The sequence below is a fragment of the Ruditapes philippinarum genome, unplaced genomic scaffold, assembly GCF_026571515.1.
Source record: "Ruditapes philippinarum isolate M1 unplaced genomic scaffold, ASM2657151v2 ctg1445_1_1_1_1, whole genome shotgun sequence".
Classification (NCBI taxonomy): Eukaryota; Metazoa; Mollusca; class Bivalvia; order Venerida; family Veneridae; genus Ruditapes; species Ruditapes philippinarum.
In genome coordinates this window covers 21,703-40,483 of record NW_026854427.1, presented here as the reverse complement: position 1 = coordinate 40,483, position 18,781 = coordinate 21,703, and the positions used below count along the sequence as shown (strand labels likewise).

At 32.1% G+C, this 18,781-nt stretch overlaps 1 long non-coding RNA gene across 1 annotated transcript; it reads right to left on the bottom strand.

Moving 5' to 3' along the window:
- Nucleotides 1-29: 29 nt before the first annotated feature.
- Nucleotides 30-18,481, bottom strand: LOC132740109 (uncharacterized). The gene is made up of 6 exons (XR_009627105.1): nt 18,415-18,481; nt 18,166-18,298; nt 2,535-2,671; nt 2,268-2,373; nt 1,566-1,743; nt 30-727 (listed from the first exon to the last, which is right to left on the bottom strand). It is a non-coding gene; the product is annotated as an uncharacterized LOC132740109 (long non-coding RNA).
- Between the last annotated feature and the right edge of the window lie 300 nt (nt 18,482-18,781).

Sequence of the window (18,781 nt, the reverse complement as noted above, 5' to 3'; positions counted from 1 at the left end):
ATATATGCTATGTTGTATACCTACATTTTTTTAAGGAAATTGAATTCATAGTGATCATCCGACCATGACCGACGCATAACCGACGCGAGTGAAAAATAGTGCTCTGTATTTCTGAAAATTTTGATTTATTGCGAATTACAATGTTCTGGTAATTCAAGTTCACTTTTATTTGTATGTAAGTCAGCATGAGCTGCGGAAAATTATGTAAAGATAATTCTATCCTGATATAGACCTGTTCGAATTTGGGGACTTTGTTCCTTGATGTCAAGTTTATTGTTGATTTAGCTCTAAGCCGTAAAAGTTAATAAGCAAAGTCTTCAATATAATGGTTCTCGGTAAATTCCACGAGTTTTTATCGATCATCATTTCATTTTTCAACTGATACACAATGCATTACATTCTGTCAATGTCAACATAAAGACAAAAAAGAAACTATTTTTATGTAAAATGATATAACCTTAAAGTCTTAGTTTATAGACACTATAAATACATAATGAAACAAAATGGAATACACATCTATCATGAAATGAAAAATACAAATATACATGAATTTCTACGTGTCATAATATCAGAAAAACATTTAATAAATATGTAAACAAAACATTGCATATATTGTCACAAACTTGGAAAGATAACACATTTAGAAGCGGGCTTTGATCCAGGCAAGCGTGGCTAGGCTGAAAGCAGTGAAGGATAGTTTAACTTTAGCTGTCGCAGAGCTGCTTCCCTGAAACACAAACATTTAAACGTTTAAATTGTTGTGTATTTTTTCAACAATCGTCAAAATATAAAAGTAAAGATGTACTCGTATCTATTTTGGCGAACATTGTTGAGTTTTAATAACAACAAAATTTATGTTTATTAAATGTAGTGCATATGAAAACTGTCTTACTTAGTTGCTGTATGATTCTAAAAGTCTTGAACAAATTTTATGTTCAATAAAACCGGAATGAATTGTAAATCATGATTCTCAAAATTGTAAAACCTATCAATTTAGTTCTTATATTTAGGTAGTACCAGTATTTTGATAAAAATATTTAATGTTAAACAAAATAAAATTATTATAGAGACTGTATAAAGGGGTATGGTTCAGATGTACAACACCAATTACAGATAGTGTTCAATTCCCCAAGCAGTAACACTTGCATTCGGACCGCCATACTATATTTGAGTATGAAAAAAAATCCAAGCAAACAAATCCCTCAACTTCTTTTGACTTCTCAGCCTATTGTCATTTCTGAGTAATCTGGTATTCGAGCATCGCACAAATCGGTCCTCATGATTTTCTTTACTCAAGCTCACTGTTATGTTTACATATTAAACAAAATTGTTCTGGGATATCATACATTACACATATTATCACGTGATATCTGTTACTTGTCATTATGGTAATTCTGTAGACTAATATTATAAAAAATATTACTAGATGTCATATCCTGTACATCTAGAACCTATCTTTTTGTTTAAGATTTGCTCAAACATTTGATATATATAATTGGTGTTGTACTTCAGAAGTTATAAACTGTGATGAGTCATCGTAGACGATATACTACAAGTATACATACACATTTGTAAGACCCACCGTACTTCGCATATAACTGCTTTATGTCTGTGTTTTGACAAATGGAAATTGAATAACCAAGTTTTCGGATATCTTCTTGAAATTTTGCACCATTAGCAGTACAGGTTTTGCCGTCTGGACTTGGACTCATACTGACACATTTACGTATGTCTTCAAAAGAGCTACAACAAATATTTACAAGAAAACATTTTGACTATAAGCATCAAACGAAAGTCGGAATGTTTTGGTATATAAAATGACAGACAAGATGTTTGCGACATAAACAAGAGTGGCATATGTGTTCCAACAAATAAAATTGGCGTTCGTGTGTAGGGAATCTGATAAGAATAAAATAAAAAAACATCATTGTTGTAAAAATATATATAACTCCAGTTTGAACCTGGTGCCACTATTTGATAAGTAAGTTTATAACTTGCATTAGAATATCTATCATGCACATTTTAACACCATCATATATTTCATTTGCATATCACGACTTCTTGGGAGAAAAAATGTCAACTTACTATAAAAGACATTTTTTCAGACACCAAAACATCTTACCACTACACCACCACAGAGTATAGTTATTTCAGGAAAAGGTACGAGCGATAGCCAAATTATCGTTATTAAACTGCTAATGTAAGAAAAATCGAGTGTGGTTCAATATATATCTGTACGTAAAAATGACCTGTCTGAAGGTATTTACCTGCATAAAAGTTTTAAATCTTTCTCAGATGTATTGTAGTTTGGCATGCTTTTCGCTGAGCATATTTCATTCTCGGTACACCCACCATTGAATTGTTAAACAGCAACTATGAGTGATAAAGAAAAAGCATAACGATATGTGTTAACAAGAGCAATTTCCCTTCATAAAATGTTTTGTTATATCAATTATTACTCAATTTTCCATAGCTTGATGATAATGTTGTTTCTCCTAATAATTATATTGCAAAATGTGAAGATTGTAACATACCGTCAATATTTGAGCAGATAAATCTATAAGAAACCTTCCATTTCTCTGGGTCAAACATAAACAAATGTTCCCGGAATGCTTTCTGGTTAGCACAATCTCCAACTGCATTTTTCTTACACTGAACCAAACATTCAACACTGAAAAGAAGTTCGTATCTAAAAAATTGTATTAACTTGACTAAATAAAATCAAAGACTAAAGAGGTGATTTTTAGCATGAGCCAAATGTTTTTAACAATATGACATTATATAGAATTAAATAAAGAAAATGTTTTCAATTATTGGGTTTAATTCATTCGTTTCAAATGAATGCAGTACAATCTATAGTTTAAAAGTTTCCTTCGGGCGGGATAAAAAAAACTTAATGTTTGTGTCGTTATATATACATGTATATATAACGACACAAACATTAAGTTTTTTCACCCCCCCCCCCGCAAGAAACTTTTTAACTCTTTATTACCGGAAAAACGTTTTGCTGGTTGCCTAGTGTGATTTTGCAAATAGCTTAGTCCGCAGATCCTTAGGTCATTTCATCAAATTCTCACAAATGCGTTAACTAAAAATAACTAAAGGAATAATTGTTCCTTAATCGATACAAATTCGTTCGTCATATACAAAGGCTTTTCATCCTATATGACAGAGGTTTCACAACACCCTTGCATTCTCTGACAATACTTTATAAAGACTTTTTGAAGTCGCCCACAATGTTCCAAGTGACATTAAAAAAGTAATATTGCTTCCGATGTTATAGTCACGTGATTTCAATGCAAATTTGATTGGCATATAGCAGAACAGAACAGAACTTTTTTTCTGATTTGCACACAGTACATCATCATATACTGAATTTTATTCAAGTAACGTGTATTTTTTAGTGCAATCAATATAAATAATCAATAGTATAAATACTATAAAGAGATTAATAATTGTAATGAACTTCAGATATTTGTTATTAAGCCTCAGTTAAGTGACAATGAACATATTTAAGAAGAAAAATCAATATCAAATTTTAATTTTAATCTACCATTTAACATATTTTAATAAAGCCCCGAGATAGGAACCACAGATTGCAGCGATTGGAACTTCTCGGCTATTGTATTCATAATGTCACCGGACATACGGAATGAAAAAGGTTCTACAACTCGCATAGACACAGTGTGTAATCTTTGATATTGTATAAGGAATGTATATATTTGATATACAAAGGAAAACAAAGTCAATTTCGGTAAAATTTTAATTGAAAATATGTCCGAAAATCATAAAAATTAAAAAAATATCCACTTATTTGTATCTATTAACAAATACAACTTTATGTCAAGCGATATACAAGATAATTCACACCAAAAGGTCGACACAAAAAAACGGTACCTGATTGTATAAAAAACAATATTTTAAATTTACCGATACCATGGCGTCATAATAACGTGGGACTACTTAAATCTGTTTACATATGCGGACTTCATTCCAAACTCTTAATTAGTAAATGTTCGACTTAATAAATAAGTGACACAATTTGTCTGTTTATAGTATGTTTATACGATAAAGAAGGGTGCTTTTTTAATTGGAGTGAATTCATTGGTCGGCAAATGATGTTTACACACACTAATGAAACATATCTTAAATGGTTAACTTCAAAATATTGTTTGTGTTTTTTTCCGTGAAAATAAATGTCATTTGTTATAGTTATAGCACAGCGACGAGACATATATGTGGATGTGGTATAATGGAGTAAAAAACGCAAAACTTGTCATTTTACATTTTAATACTACAAGTGTACAAACGTCTACTCTAGTCGACTCCCAAATTCGAACTCCAGACTTGGCTTTAAGACAACTATATATAATGACAACTAGTCACATAAAAAATTTCGACATCATTATTATATAATTTCATTATAATTGATATACATGCACGCGTTTTGAGTTATGTGTAGAACTGTTGACACATTATTACCACCAAGTCCAGTTACATGTATTTTGTCAGATAACATAAAAAAATCATTGTCATGTTTAAAGTTCACATTATGAATAAAACATATATGGTAAAACTTTGTCATTCATTTGCATTACATAAAATAGGTATGACTAATTTAACCTTAAAACGCAGAATGCAACATGGAAATATCATGACTTTAGACAACGTCGAGGGTTTTTCTCTACAGAAAATGATCGAGGCCGTAAGTCATTCATAAAAGGTGCGTGTAAATGACGCCATTTTAAACACGCGACTTGTCTTACATGGGGGTGTAAGCAAATTTTCCGTAGGGAATACACGAGATGCCGCCCCAGGCCACGATTTTTCCACATAAAAGTCGAGTTCGATATATTATAATAAAATTATTGTTTTACCGCATTATAAACAGAATTAGACATAAAAAATCAACTTATATTTTTCTTCCTTAAATAAATCAATTTCCTCACTCGGAACCTTGGTTACTTTTTATGGTACATGTAAATGACCCCATAGCGTAAGAGCCAATCAGAAGTATGATGGTGCTCCTGGATGGTTGGATGACCAGAGCCACACAAAACATTGATGTATTTATTGCAGTTTAAGAATTATATGTGTACAAGCTCGAATTCGCTATTCCTTTCATTATCTGTTTACATCAATATTGACAAATAGGGGTGTCGATAATTCTTATATTTTATAAGCATCGCCTAAATCTTTTACCACCTAATCAGTCACTCATGTGTTATGTGTTTAGCATAATAGAGTAGTGGTAGAGTGTTCGCTTTGTGAGTGTAGAGACACTGGTTCGAATCCTGGATAGGCATGTCTCTGGTTTTTTTTTTAATTTTTTATTTTTACAACGAACTGGTTTTTAGCTCCCCGTAAATTTATTCACACAATGCTGTTTGAGAACATTTAGCTATACACACACTTTCAAACAGAATATAATACTATTCAATCTGTTCAATCACTAAAATTTAAATACATTTAATCGTCATTAATTTAACTTTAAATTGTGCAAAACATTATAAACTTCACGTGACACAACATAAAAATATATTCTGACACTATAAATTATACTCAAGGAATGTGCACAATTGCAGATTTGAATTCGAAAAAAAAATCATAACCTGGGGTCTTTATAATATGAACACTCTAACCACTAAGCTACTCGAATTTACGTGTATATATCCATTTTTTGGCTTGCAGCCACGGCTGCAAGCCATTTGTTTTGAATAACTTGTTCCGGTAAGGTGGTTTCCTGTTTCCAATTGTTAGTGCATGATTGAACGGGAAACCAGCTGCAATCGTGCCAATCGCAACTTTTCGGCCTTTTCCGTCACTCTTCGGATTAATGATAATAGCCGATGTAGTCCCGATTGCAATCGTGACAATTTGGGCGATTCCGTCATACTGCGGAATCAGACGAAGTAATATTACGGAAATCTAAGCTATTTTAGTTTCTTCGGTAATCCCAGTTTGTTGATATAATTAGGATTTCTATTTTTACTTGATTTATCGGTTTAAACCGTAATGAATTATAAACGAAATTGTTCCGTTTCAATTGTTTTTCAAGACGCAAAAGTTAGTTTCTTTTATAATTGTTTTTGTCTGTATTAGTTTTATACAATAGAGAAGGATGACTGTAGTAGTATTCCGTCTTCAAAGGGTGAGTTGTATTTAGATCTACTGAACGCAATTCAATGGTGAGGTAATCTAAAAATAGCCCATGCATATCATTAACTTTGCCACGTTAGCGCATCGTATTTGTGATCGTGTAACATAGTTGATACATGCTTATTAATTGAATTTGGTATCACGTAACGAAGTATTTTAGTGCATTTATTTGTCTATAAAGCAAACAATGATTTCTCTGCGAAAAAGGGGAAATGAAATGTGCACACTTGTTTCCCTTCAGTATGAGTTAGTATTTTTACGATTGATCATTTTCTTTATTAGTTTTACACAATAGAGAATAGATTTCAAATCGTTTTGACAAAAAATATTCGTTTTTCCAAAAAAGAAAACAACTAAATAAACCCTTTATGATATACAAATACCGTAATTCAAAAAAATTGTGATAATAAATTGAAATCAAAAAAAAAAAAAAAACAATTTTAAAGGGTTGGGATGAAGGCACAACTGTGCAAGCCTCTCCTTTTAAAAGGAAACTTTATCTTCTTCTATATTGTCATAAAATGCAAAATATAATAATTGAAGATCTTGCACAACCCATTGTATCATAATGTACGACCGATTAATGTAAACGTTATCGTGTTCGACTTATACGGTCATAGTTTAGGACGATAATTTCGTGCTCACTTAACTTGGAATTTATATATGATGGGCAGATAGATACGCCACTCTAGGACTTGTATTTGTACAGGTCGTAATGCCCCCCCCCCCCTGCCCATCCCTTTAACTGTTGTCACTTACAATAGTCATGTATTAACTTACATCCAGATAAGCCAAATGTTAGAATATAACTGAAGTCAGTGAATTAGGAAAAACACGTTTATATTTGTTTGGGTCGTCAGACCAAACAAATAATGGTAGCGAAATTTCAGACCCTGATGTTCTTATTTGCAAATGCCGAAAGTAGTCCAAACTACTTCCCTTCATATGTACATTAACGCCGAAAAATTAAGGGGAGATCACTGCGTAAAGATTGTCAAATGACGCATTAATTTCCGTAACGAAAAAATAGTTCCCGATTGGTCGAAGATTTCTAATATTGTGTTATTCTTATAGATATACATGCTTATATTCAATTAAATGATTATTTACTTCAGTGTTAAACAACAGTTTTACCGTGAACAAAATATATCGAAATTAATTTAGAATAATGTGATATTCTTCAGGCCGTTAAGTTATACATGTAACTCCCCTTGGTTGAGAGGTTTACACGCTCGCTTTAGAAGCAAGAGGTCTGGAGTTCAAACCCCAGTTCAGGCAAATCATGTTTTTTTTTTTTGTTGTTTTTTTTTTTTTTTTTTTTTTTTCACTTATTTATTATAATTGTTTAAGCCAAATAAAAATTGAATTAAATATCAGTGTTGCAATTAGTCTTATAGCCAATTTACTATAGCTGTAACACTGGAAACAGCATTGGTGACACTTTACACATGTACAAACAAATTGGTTTATAATCTCACAACCTTCACCTTTCTGACATTCTGAGACATGTCACAAGATTCAGTCGCGCATTCACATAATTTCTGTACACAACACAAATTTACTGTAATTTTCGATATCATGATAATTTCAAAATGTATGATAACCCTCCTGTTGAGACCCAAGAAATTCAGCGCCTTCTGTGCTTTGATTTAACTTTATTGGCAGTAAAGCTTCTGTAGATATTGACACGGTCATAATCAAGATACATGTAATAGTTTATTTTACAGGCTTTGACCTAGTCAGAGGTTCAGCTTCCGAAAACATTGTGTTATATATTTTGTATAAATGTGCATTAAACGGCGAAGGCCTTCGTCCTATTTTAGTGTTGTTTATTCTGTCCCAGACTAAAGGTCTAATGTGTCTTATTCTCAGGGCTGGGAATCAAAACTGCGTCGTATCCTACAAAATGTAAACAAACGCCGCCATCTTGGAACGAAAAACGTATGTTTTTGTTTATAACTCTTTTTGTTGGAAATGGCTAAAAACAAGATATATGTATTAACACGCTACACTATTTTCCGCTTCGTTCGGTATATGTTGCTTGCACAACTATTTTGTAAAACAAAAGTTATAGCGAACTTGCAACTCGAAGCGAGGCAGAATTTTTATGAAAATGTGTGGATACGACGCAGTTCATATTGCTTTATCTATCGTTTTTTCCTTCAAATCAATTATTTATTTGTTTCAGAGTTCACCATAAACTTCGAAATATAATTTTGCATCATTTACTAAAATTTTATTAAAAAGAGATGTTTATTTTCTAAAAAAAATAATGATTTTTACGAAATGATACGACGCAGTTGAAAATAAAATATGATACGACGCAGTTGTATTTTTGGCAGTCTTTTTCAACAGGGATAATTTTGGCAATATATTTCTATTTTATGGAATAATCACTTGCGCTAGATAAAAACCCAGATCATTTGCTGTGTAAAGCAATGTTCCGTTGATTATTTAGAATACAATGTGTCATGTCCAATATAACATTTAATTTGAAAGTTTACATTGCGTAAGCTACTTTTCTGTTAAACATGAACATGTTACCTTATTGATCATAATATCTGAAATAATTTCTTATATTTTCCTGTATGTTCAATATTATCCTTAATTTTTTTCGCAAAAAAAATGTATAAATCTATTAACTTAAATTCATTTTGGCTAGCTACGCTCTAAGTTAACTGTGGTTCTGCATGTTCTGGGTAATGACTGCTTTTTTGTGGTTTCTTTTCAAACTTTCACTCTACACATTAGCTTTACTAGGGGCGAGGATCTCAGGTGCGCCTTTGTGCATAATTTCAGGCAAAATGTTGTACCTGCAGAGAACCGTCGACATTTTGAAACTAGCTTGATAGGTTTTCCACACAAAAGAATAAAAAGTCCCTGGTGGTTTTCGAATTCATAGCAGTTCAGTTCAAGTGATTTGAATTCAGTAAACATAAACAGCTCGGCATCGGTCGGACACACCTGTCTGATTTGTTTTTTTCAACAAAATTTGTCAACGTCAGCTGTACAAATAAGCAGCTTTTTTTATTAACTTCTGACGTGAAGTTTTAAGATTATAAATATTTGAAATAATTATAAAGAGAATAAAATTTAAATTTCTTATTTTGGTATTAATAGCAGAGAAATTTTCAATGTAAACAGGGGGTAATCCTCTGTGAAGTCATTTTCTGAAAACTTTTGTTTCAGTTTTCAGGCAATTCATTATCAAATAAAAATCACACTTTCGTATGAAGGTATGTTAAGATGTCATGTCTCTAGTCTGTTGAAAATTCGATACGATAATCTGACATTTTCTGTTCAATATTGTGAAAACTTAATAATTCTTCAATACTGTTGAAAGATCATGTCTGCCTATATCTGTATCAAATTTATCGGTGCATAGCGTAAAATACCTTTGCAAAACGGACACCTTTTTTACAAAATAATTTGTAGTTGTATCAATTGTAACTCGATTTTGAAAAGTTTTTTGATGGAGAAGAATGATACTTAGGTGCAAATATAGAAAATACATTCCGTAGACATTTCCTCATCGGCGATAAAGAAACGCAGGGGTAAAGTTCCGCGGCGCTGAACATAAAATGACTAAACGGAACGCATAACCTACTTGCAAAAATATATTGTAGCTTACCCATTTATAATATTATTTTAAAAATTTAATGTTAGGTTTCAAATAATAAAGCTCATCTGTCCTCGTCGATTATTAAGAAAATGAATACAATAAAATTGGCACGTAAAAGACAAAAGTAATAACGGAATTGACGGAAATAATTGCTCATTACAAGTAACAACGGTAGGCATGCAATTTGCGCATTCCCGATAGCGAGAGACCTTTTCAAAATTTGTAATTTTTTCTCTTTTTTTAAGAAAAAAAAGTCATTCCTGATTAATACAGGGTCCAGTGGAGGTTACACTGGAATATTGAATTTTGTATCAAAAATAGTAATCACTCCCATTTCGAACTCACGTGAACAAGTTAATAAGCATGCTAAGGCAATCATATGGGTGTGCGATCACGTGTTTCAATGTATATTGTATTTGATACAGCTTTTCGGAATTTGTAGATGCTTATGATTAGTACTAAAATGCGACCGAAAAATGCAGCCTATAGAATTGTATTACATTTCCATTTTTATGAAACCAATGAGTGACCTCTGCTTTTGACTTAAGTTGTAAACAAAAAATGCTGTAGGACGTTATTGGCATACCTAGCACATAATTTAAATAGTTTAACCAATATTCAGCCTGCAATGAAAATACAACTGCGTCGTATCATATTTTATTTTCAACTGCGTCGTATCATTTCGTAAAAATCATTATTTTCTTGGAAAATATACATCTCTTTTAAATGAAAGTTTAGTAAATGATGCAAAATTATGTTTCGAAGTTTATGGTGAACTCTGTAAACGAGTATATAATTGATTTGAAGGAAAAATGATAGATAAAGCAATATGAACTGCGTCGTATCCACACATTTTCATAAAAATTCTGCCTCGCTTCGAGTTGCAAGTTTGCTATAACTTTTGTTTTACAAAATAGTTGTGCAAGCAACATATACCGAACGAAGCGGAAAATAGTGTAGCGTGTTAATACATATATCTTGTTTTCAGTCATTTCCAACAAAAGAGTTATAAACAAAAACATACGTTTTTCGTTCCAAGATGGCGGCGTTTGTTTACATTTTGTAGGATACGACGCAGTTTTGATTCCCAGCCCTGATTATGTGATAAATGATTTATTTAGCGAATTAGAAAATAGCTGAAAATAATCATTACGCGCTAGTATTACACAAACCGTCGTTTTATCAGCATTTTTAGATGGATCTTTAGATTTATTTATTGTTATTTTTTTGAGGACTTTAAATCTTGCGAGTAATGGTTTATACAGGCAGTGCCCTTAGCACCACATTACATTCAGGAAAAAGGATTAAAAAGTTTGTATGCAACTTTCAATTACGTTCATGCCCCAGACAAAACTATGACATATCTCCGGTACCCAATCACTTTCCCCAATCTGAATATATTCGTTTTAGCAAGCTTCAATTTTGGTACAGTCCAGTAACACTTTTTTTGTATACATGACTTGTTTTTATTGTCAATAAAGCAAGTCACTGGCGTATAACAGGTACGGATCATCAAAATAAATCACTGCACCATGCAGTAACATCTGTTAAGTACTATTTCGTTGCATTATCGCATTATGCAGCGATGTGTCTAGGTGTTCCTCAGCTGTTATTCGCTAGGTTATAACGCACAACGCGATATCTCCGATAAAGCACACTTCTGTTTTGTCATCTTTGTAATAATAATCAAGAAGGGATGAATTCTACTATAATTGTTAATGTTGCCATTTTAATGCTGATAGTATCCAGTTTATAACCAGTTGTTATACAGCTCCAAATGCATGGAATTTCAACAAGTTGTTCAACATTTCTGACAATAATATGTTTTGTAAACTATCTGCGTTTTTGTTAGAACGATCATGAGCTGTTTTAGATAAACTTTTGTTGACATGTATATAATTGATATATTTTGTTTATCTAATGTTTGCATAAAGTTACTTGATAAATGTAAGAAATAATATTTTTAAAATGTGTGTTCTAACACTCTTTGAATAATTTATCATTTTCTAAATTAAAGTCGGCTTTTTTTTTAAATAAAACTTATCCACCTTCCAACTTAATCTTCTTTGATTTAGGTCTGCATATTGTCTTCAACAAATCTCTGTATCGTTATAAAAAGAATATAGTCTTTCTATTGCCTAAATATTACCTGAACAGTGATATTTTGTGATTTAAATGGATCATTCTGATCTCTGTCTTTACCAGTTTATGTATACATTTATCTTTGTCATGTTGTTATATTATGCAAACTCATGCCCAATCAAGCCTAGTTCTGAATAAATGTAGAAAATTGAAGTAGTCAAAGTGAGTGTTGTTTAAAATAAAGCACAAATATCTTAGTTCACTTGGTTCACGTATGAACCACAGGCGTACGGCACATTTTTCTGCCCAATAATAATCAAGTCAAGAACAAAATTATTATCAAGCACACGTTTACTATTATACAATGTATACAATGTATATGTGTTTCCCGACACGTTCAACATTTTGCACGCGCAACATGACAGTAAAACACCCAATGTAACTCTGTGTTACAGGCTTGACTTAGAACAGTATTTAAACTGACTTCGATAAAAGCTGCTTATATGATAGAAACATGCATGTGTCTTAGAATGAACTTATGATATTGATACATTTGTTTTGTAGAAAACCAAAAAGGTGATGCTACATGTCAATAATCTAAGCTTTGAGCATTGTGTCATAGTTCCTGTGACCTACTTAAGCATCAAACCGAAACCATTCATAAATATATATAGTGTGTAAAAGGTCACCTAAGAATTAGTGTTGATTAAAATCCGTGTTATGATTACGGAAGAAATATTTCTAAAGAGCTTCCCAGCCAGCATCACCATATCGGGCCGATATAGGATTAATGTCGGCATGTCGGCAAAATATGCCGACTATTGGCCGACGTCGGGCCGCTGTAGTGCCGACATATTGAGTATTTTGAAAAATTCTAATTGCAATGCCATTGTTTACTTAATAATGTGAATAAATTGTCCTGTGTATGATTTCAATTACTAGAACAATATTAACCACATTTCGTGTTAGATAAAAAAAGATACATCGGGTCTGCGTCGGGCCTACATGACCTATCAATGTAAGTATTTTGTATATCGGATTGACATCGGTACGATATTGCGTTTTCTGTTGAATTGAAAATCATGCAGCAAATAATTGTAAATTTTGATATGAATTTCTAAAATAATCATAGTTGAGTTTGGAAATGATATGTGGTTTGTTATTAAATTCAATATTTACGTTTTGACTACATAAAAATCACTCTTTTATTATATCTTAAATGAAAAGCTTGAAAATATTCACTGCAGTCCTACAATTAACAGATTAAGCGCCAAAAAGAAAAGCTAACAAAGGAAGGTGATGAAAAGCATGTTTTTTAATGTAATGCTGATTCAACAAATCTGCAAATGCTGTTAATTAATAATTTGATTTTTACACTTAAAATTATTGGAAAAACACAATTTATCTGTTTGTCTCTTTTTTAGATGTAAAATTATGTTTGAAAATATTTGTCACATGATTTCGCGGCATGCATTATATATCATGGTAGTGATTGTCATTTGCACATTTAAGTTAAAATATGTGTCTTTATTGTCTAATTTGGTAGAATAATTATCTTTTATTTTGTGTTTTTGCAGGTTGTGCCAAATGCTTGCTGCTAGATGTCATCAACATGCTAGCATAAGGATGATACCTGGTCGAAATAGGACCGATATCTTTCTACTGTTGGCTGACATCGCACCGCCATTGTTTTGATGTAGGCCCGACGTCGGCAAGAAATATCGGGCCTATATCGTTAAGATGTCGGCCCGATATTGTTCTGCCGATGTCGGGCCAACATCATTCCTATTTGCAGCCGAGGTTAAAGCCGACATCGGGCCGTCATAGAAAACCATGTCGGTTTGATGTCGGGCCGATATAGAATGTTGGCTGGGTTACGACAGACACATTACCATCACTGACAAAAGCTCACCTTAGCCACACAAACGTCGAGCATGGAAGATACTTACTGCTTCATGTTCAATGATGCACATATATATTAAATATTATAAAACATTTTAAAATTTTGAAACTTTTAACTGTGTTGTTTATACGAATTTGTTCGGTTGCGTTGGAAGTTAAAAGTTTATTACAAAACCAATCTGACAAAAGTTCAGCTCTACCTATTTCTGTTTACGACCGATCTTTATAACTCGGATTTCCCGAGACAGCTATTTTTAAATTGAGTCAAGGCATGGCCCTGACCCTGTCCCTCGTGTTATAAAATACTTAAGGGCGTAAGTGTGATCTAGGTCTTTTTGGCAGAAGAAATCTAAAATCAGTTGTACTTCCTGTTAAATATACAGGGAAGAACTGAATACAAAAAGAAATTTGATTGCTCATTTTAAAAATACAAACTGAAATCTTGGAAGCTCATTGGCCATTCCAAAATAAAATGTTAAGGATATTTCTTGCCAATCCAAAATAAAATTATAAAATATAGTATTAAAATAAAAAGTAAAGTATAGTTTTTGCCATTATAAGATAAAATGAAAAGAATAGTTCTAAAACAAAAAATATACCGGACAGTTGTTCAACTTTTTAGTTAAATTGCTGAGATATTTAAGTTCCGTTTAACTTTAAAATCTGTTTAATCATATTTCCTCCCATTTAACATTTTCGATCATTTTCTAGTGAACAGTTAATTTACATTTTGTTTAAAACAAAGAGACCTCCACCTACGTTTACGATCCTGTTTACTCATGCACATTTAAATATCGAGAAAACACGCACACACCCCGAACCCCCTCCAAATAAAACCCCAACAAAAACAAAACAAATATCAGAACTTATAAGGTACCCTCATTTTATGATATTCAGTAAGTGTCCGCTATATTATTTGATTATTAATGTGTTCAATTGATAAGTGTTTACAATCTGTATATATTTTGCAAATTTATCGAGGTACCCTGTATTTATATAATAAATATTATTGCCTACTGATCGGGTAACTTTTTTTCATTAACTACAAATAACAGATCACACGTTTTTTGATACTTCTAAGATAAAATGTATTTAAATAACTATGCGAAGAGACTTATATGTGCATACTATCTTTAATTCAATTATCGACTGAGTACGGTGTTTTTCTGTTTAGGAAAGACCTTGTCACAAACTTCATGTGGCACGGAGAGCGCGCAGCGCTTGAGGTGCTTTTCGTCTAGAAAGATCGATGTGCGAGACGGATATCCAACTTGCACACCGTCATAGTATTGACTTGAGCAATACATGACGATTACGGCCCAGATGACATTATATCCCACATTTGATATCATGCACAAACATATTCTTATAATAGCGCACGTATACAGGTAAGAGCTTTTTAAGCGACATTATGTCTACCAAAGTGAATAGTTTTAGTGCAAAGGTAAAACAATGTAAAAGTCAAATTAATTACATGCGCACTTTCCCTTGATTTCTATTTAGAAATAAACAATAATCCTCTTGACTCACGGGCATTTATGTAAATACCGTTATGAATGTATCGGGATGCACTGTAAGGACTACTATTTTTCATTGTAGTACAACGTTCACGTAAATAGCACCTCAAAACATCGAAAACGAAAGTAAAAAGGTGTACGTCAAGTTCACCTCATTACTTAATCGATTTTTTCAAACTAAAAAATTACGCGAAGCTGAAAACAACTGGTTTTAGAGAAGTATTTGCTGCAAATTGTATATTTTTTTGTTGAATTGGCGACAAATTGTAGCGTATTTGTTGATATTTGCAAACGATGTTGATATTTACCACTAAACCAAGCCCAAAACGCATTTTCTGTATCAAAAAAAAAAAAAACGCCACGCCTTTAATACAAAACATAGACTTCCCGAAAATGCGTTTTGGGCTTGGTTTAGTGGTAAATATTAACATCATTCGCAAATGTCAACAAATACGCTACAATTTATCACAAATTTAACAAAAAGCATTTAATTTGCAGGAAAAGGCAAATACTGCTCTAAAACCAAACATATTGAATTTAAAAAAAAGTCGTTTAGTTTGGAAAAATCAATAATGTATGATTGAGAAATAAGTTGAAACTTCAGTTTGGGTGAACTCGACGTACACTTATACTTATGCGTATACTTTCGTTTTCGATTTTTTAGGTGTGTTTTTTCCGTTGAACGATGTACCACAGTGTTTTTGCATATGAGAATTTACGTGGAATGTTTACTCCGTTTGCAATGACATTATCTTCTATGTAACCTTTTTAATATTTTATTTTTAAATACATTTTCAACAAACTTTTCATGACAATAAGCATGAATCAAATAATTTTTGTTATATTTTTTCCTTATATATTTTTTTATTATTATGTACAGAACATTTTAGAGCGTTCATAGCATTTAACATGCTGAAATAAGTATGCAAAGAAACTTATATAGTTTCATAGAAGTACACGTAAGCGCCCAATTTTGTCAAAATGTGAAATTAATTAATGCTGGAAGAACGGCATTGATTATTTCTTTAAAAAATGATGCGATTAAATGAATATGAAATGTGTCTCATCCTTGATAGGCTGTCCACTATATATTTAAAGATTTAATATATGGACGTTGGAATAATTGCTAAGTACATTCAATTTACATTATCTTGTTTATTTTTTCCTCTAGAAATGTTATAAAAACAAAAACATTTTAAATTCTAATTACCCCAATCTATTTTGCTCGTGTTTTGCATGACCAATAGAAACAGAGGTCAATAGGTTAGGACCCATTGCGTTGGTATGGCATAATATCGGTCATTAGGTCATAAGGGAGTGTCAATGAGAAGCAATTGTTATCCTTACTGACGTCATCTTGTTATTAGGGGATAGGTCATCGCTTCAGAATGGAAAAACTTCATGTCTCTTTAGCCATCCATATCTCCAACGTTCGTTGATAAAGTATAGTCAACTTATTTACCTTGTGTTAATACAATCGCTTGATTAAGATTTATTTCCCAATTTCTCGATTTTACTTTACATTATTTACTTCCAGTCTATTGTAAACACGCATTATCAAATAATTATAGTATATAGTCAAAAAGTATATAATAATTTTGATTAATTTAATAGTAATATTAAACCATTTTGGTATTTTCTGAGCACCATTTAATGATATAAGTAACGCAACACTACCTTATTAGAGTTTATTGAGTATTTTAATGTTATCTAAAATATTTCAGTCTGGGGAATATTCCCTTATGTCCCTCGGCACGAAGACAACACCATCCGACTCGTGTCAGGGGCTGATCTTGAATAAAGTAAGTTTTCATTACCTTTTTAGTTTTAGTTACTGTGATTGCTCTAAGATTTGTGAACTAAGATATTGTTATTTTCAGTAAGGTAAGATACACTAATTCATACGATAACTGTATCCCAGAATGCGATTAAGTAGTTAACAAAGGAATTTTATTATTCCTTTAAGTTTATAATGTTTCAAATCGACAACACTAGACAATAAAATTAAATATGATTAGAAAATTAGGTATGCCTTTATCTAACTATCTTTAGGTATCTAAATATTTTGACCGTTTGAAATTGGCAAACAAAATTTAAATCTCAGTCGAGCGGATCTATTTATTTAAGGTGAGGAAAGTTGATAAATAATATTATTATACTATATCAGCGAATGTTTGAGATATGGATACCAAAACAAATTTGACTATTTTAACTGCTCTTGGACTGCGTGGTCTTGTGACCTCAAGATAAATTCATATATTTGAAAATTTAATCTCCGGCATATCGGAACGATCGTTTCAAAATGTACCGTTAATTAAATTCAAACGATGTTAGTTGGTCTTTTTTCTATAACGAAGAAATCATTTATATCAAGTAATATTTATACTTAATCTAATGATGTCACAGAAATGTCCCTGTTAGAGCATTAATCTTTGAAAAAGGGCGTACCTCGTAAGAAATAGGAATTTCATCCATTCCCTGGACTATGCCTCATTGTGAAGCGATGGTCTATCCTCTAACAGGATGACGACAGTACGGATAACAATGGCTTTTTGGAATCAAGCTGACTCATTGACACTTAGGTATGACCAATTTACCCGGATTATGACATACAGGTCTACTTGATGTGTTATGACCTATTTACCACGTTACATAAAAGTCACGTTCATAGCAGCAGGGGCAGCAGGGCAACAGGCACGCTGACTTCGAAAAAAATTGTTATATACAAGGAAACTGGTTTTTTTTTTATACAGTTGACAGAGTGAAAGTTAAATGATAAAGCACGTATCTCAACAGGAAACTTCCGTTAAACAAAGTTGATGGATTGAAATTTAAAGATAAAGTCATTGTCTCCTACCGTTATGTTTTACTGAAACTACTTACTTGCTGCACATTTTCTTCATCGACGCCATGTCTTTAACGTCTGACACAAAATATGTGTTGTCACATTTTTGCCACAGTTGTTTAATTGTTCCTTCACTGCATACATCAGAAGACTTTATTACTTGTATCAAAGCTTAAATATATATCAAATATATGTTGAGAGTGCGAAGTCATTATTTAAGACAATGGATACTCGAACTTTATGCGAAATTATTTAGCAAAATATTACATTCATATACTTCTTCTTACCACAAATGCCCATTAATATTATCCAGTGCTTCATGTCTGAAAAAGAAAAGAAAAAACATATCAGGCAAAGACATAATCAATCACTAACACGACAACATTAGTAAAATAACTAGGAATTTTCAGTAAGATTCATTTAAACATAAATTAAGTCTTTCAACATGATATAATAGTCCAGACCAAGTAGCTTATGTCAGTAGCATGACGAGTATACTCGTCACGTGAAGATACATACATGTTTTGTGTGTCTACTAATTGTTGTCGGAGAAAAAATGATTTGCGGTTTTCATGAAACAAACCTTCTTTCTTTGTAATAAATATACTTTTAACATTTTAACACAAAATAAAAAGTTAATTTGAATTAATCAAC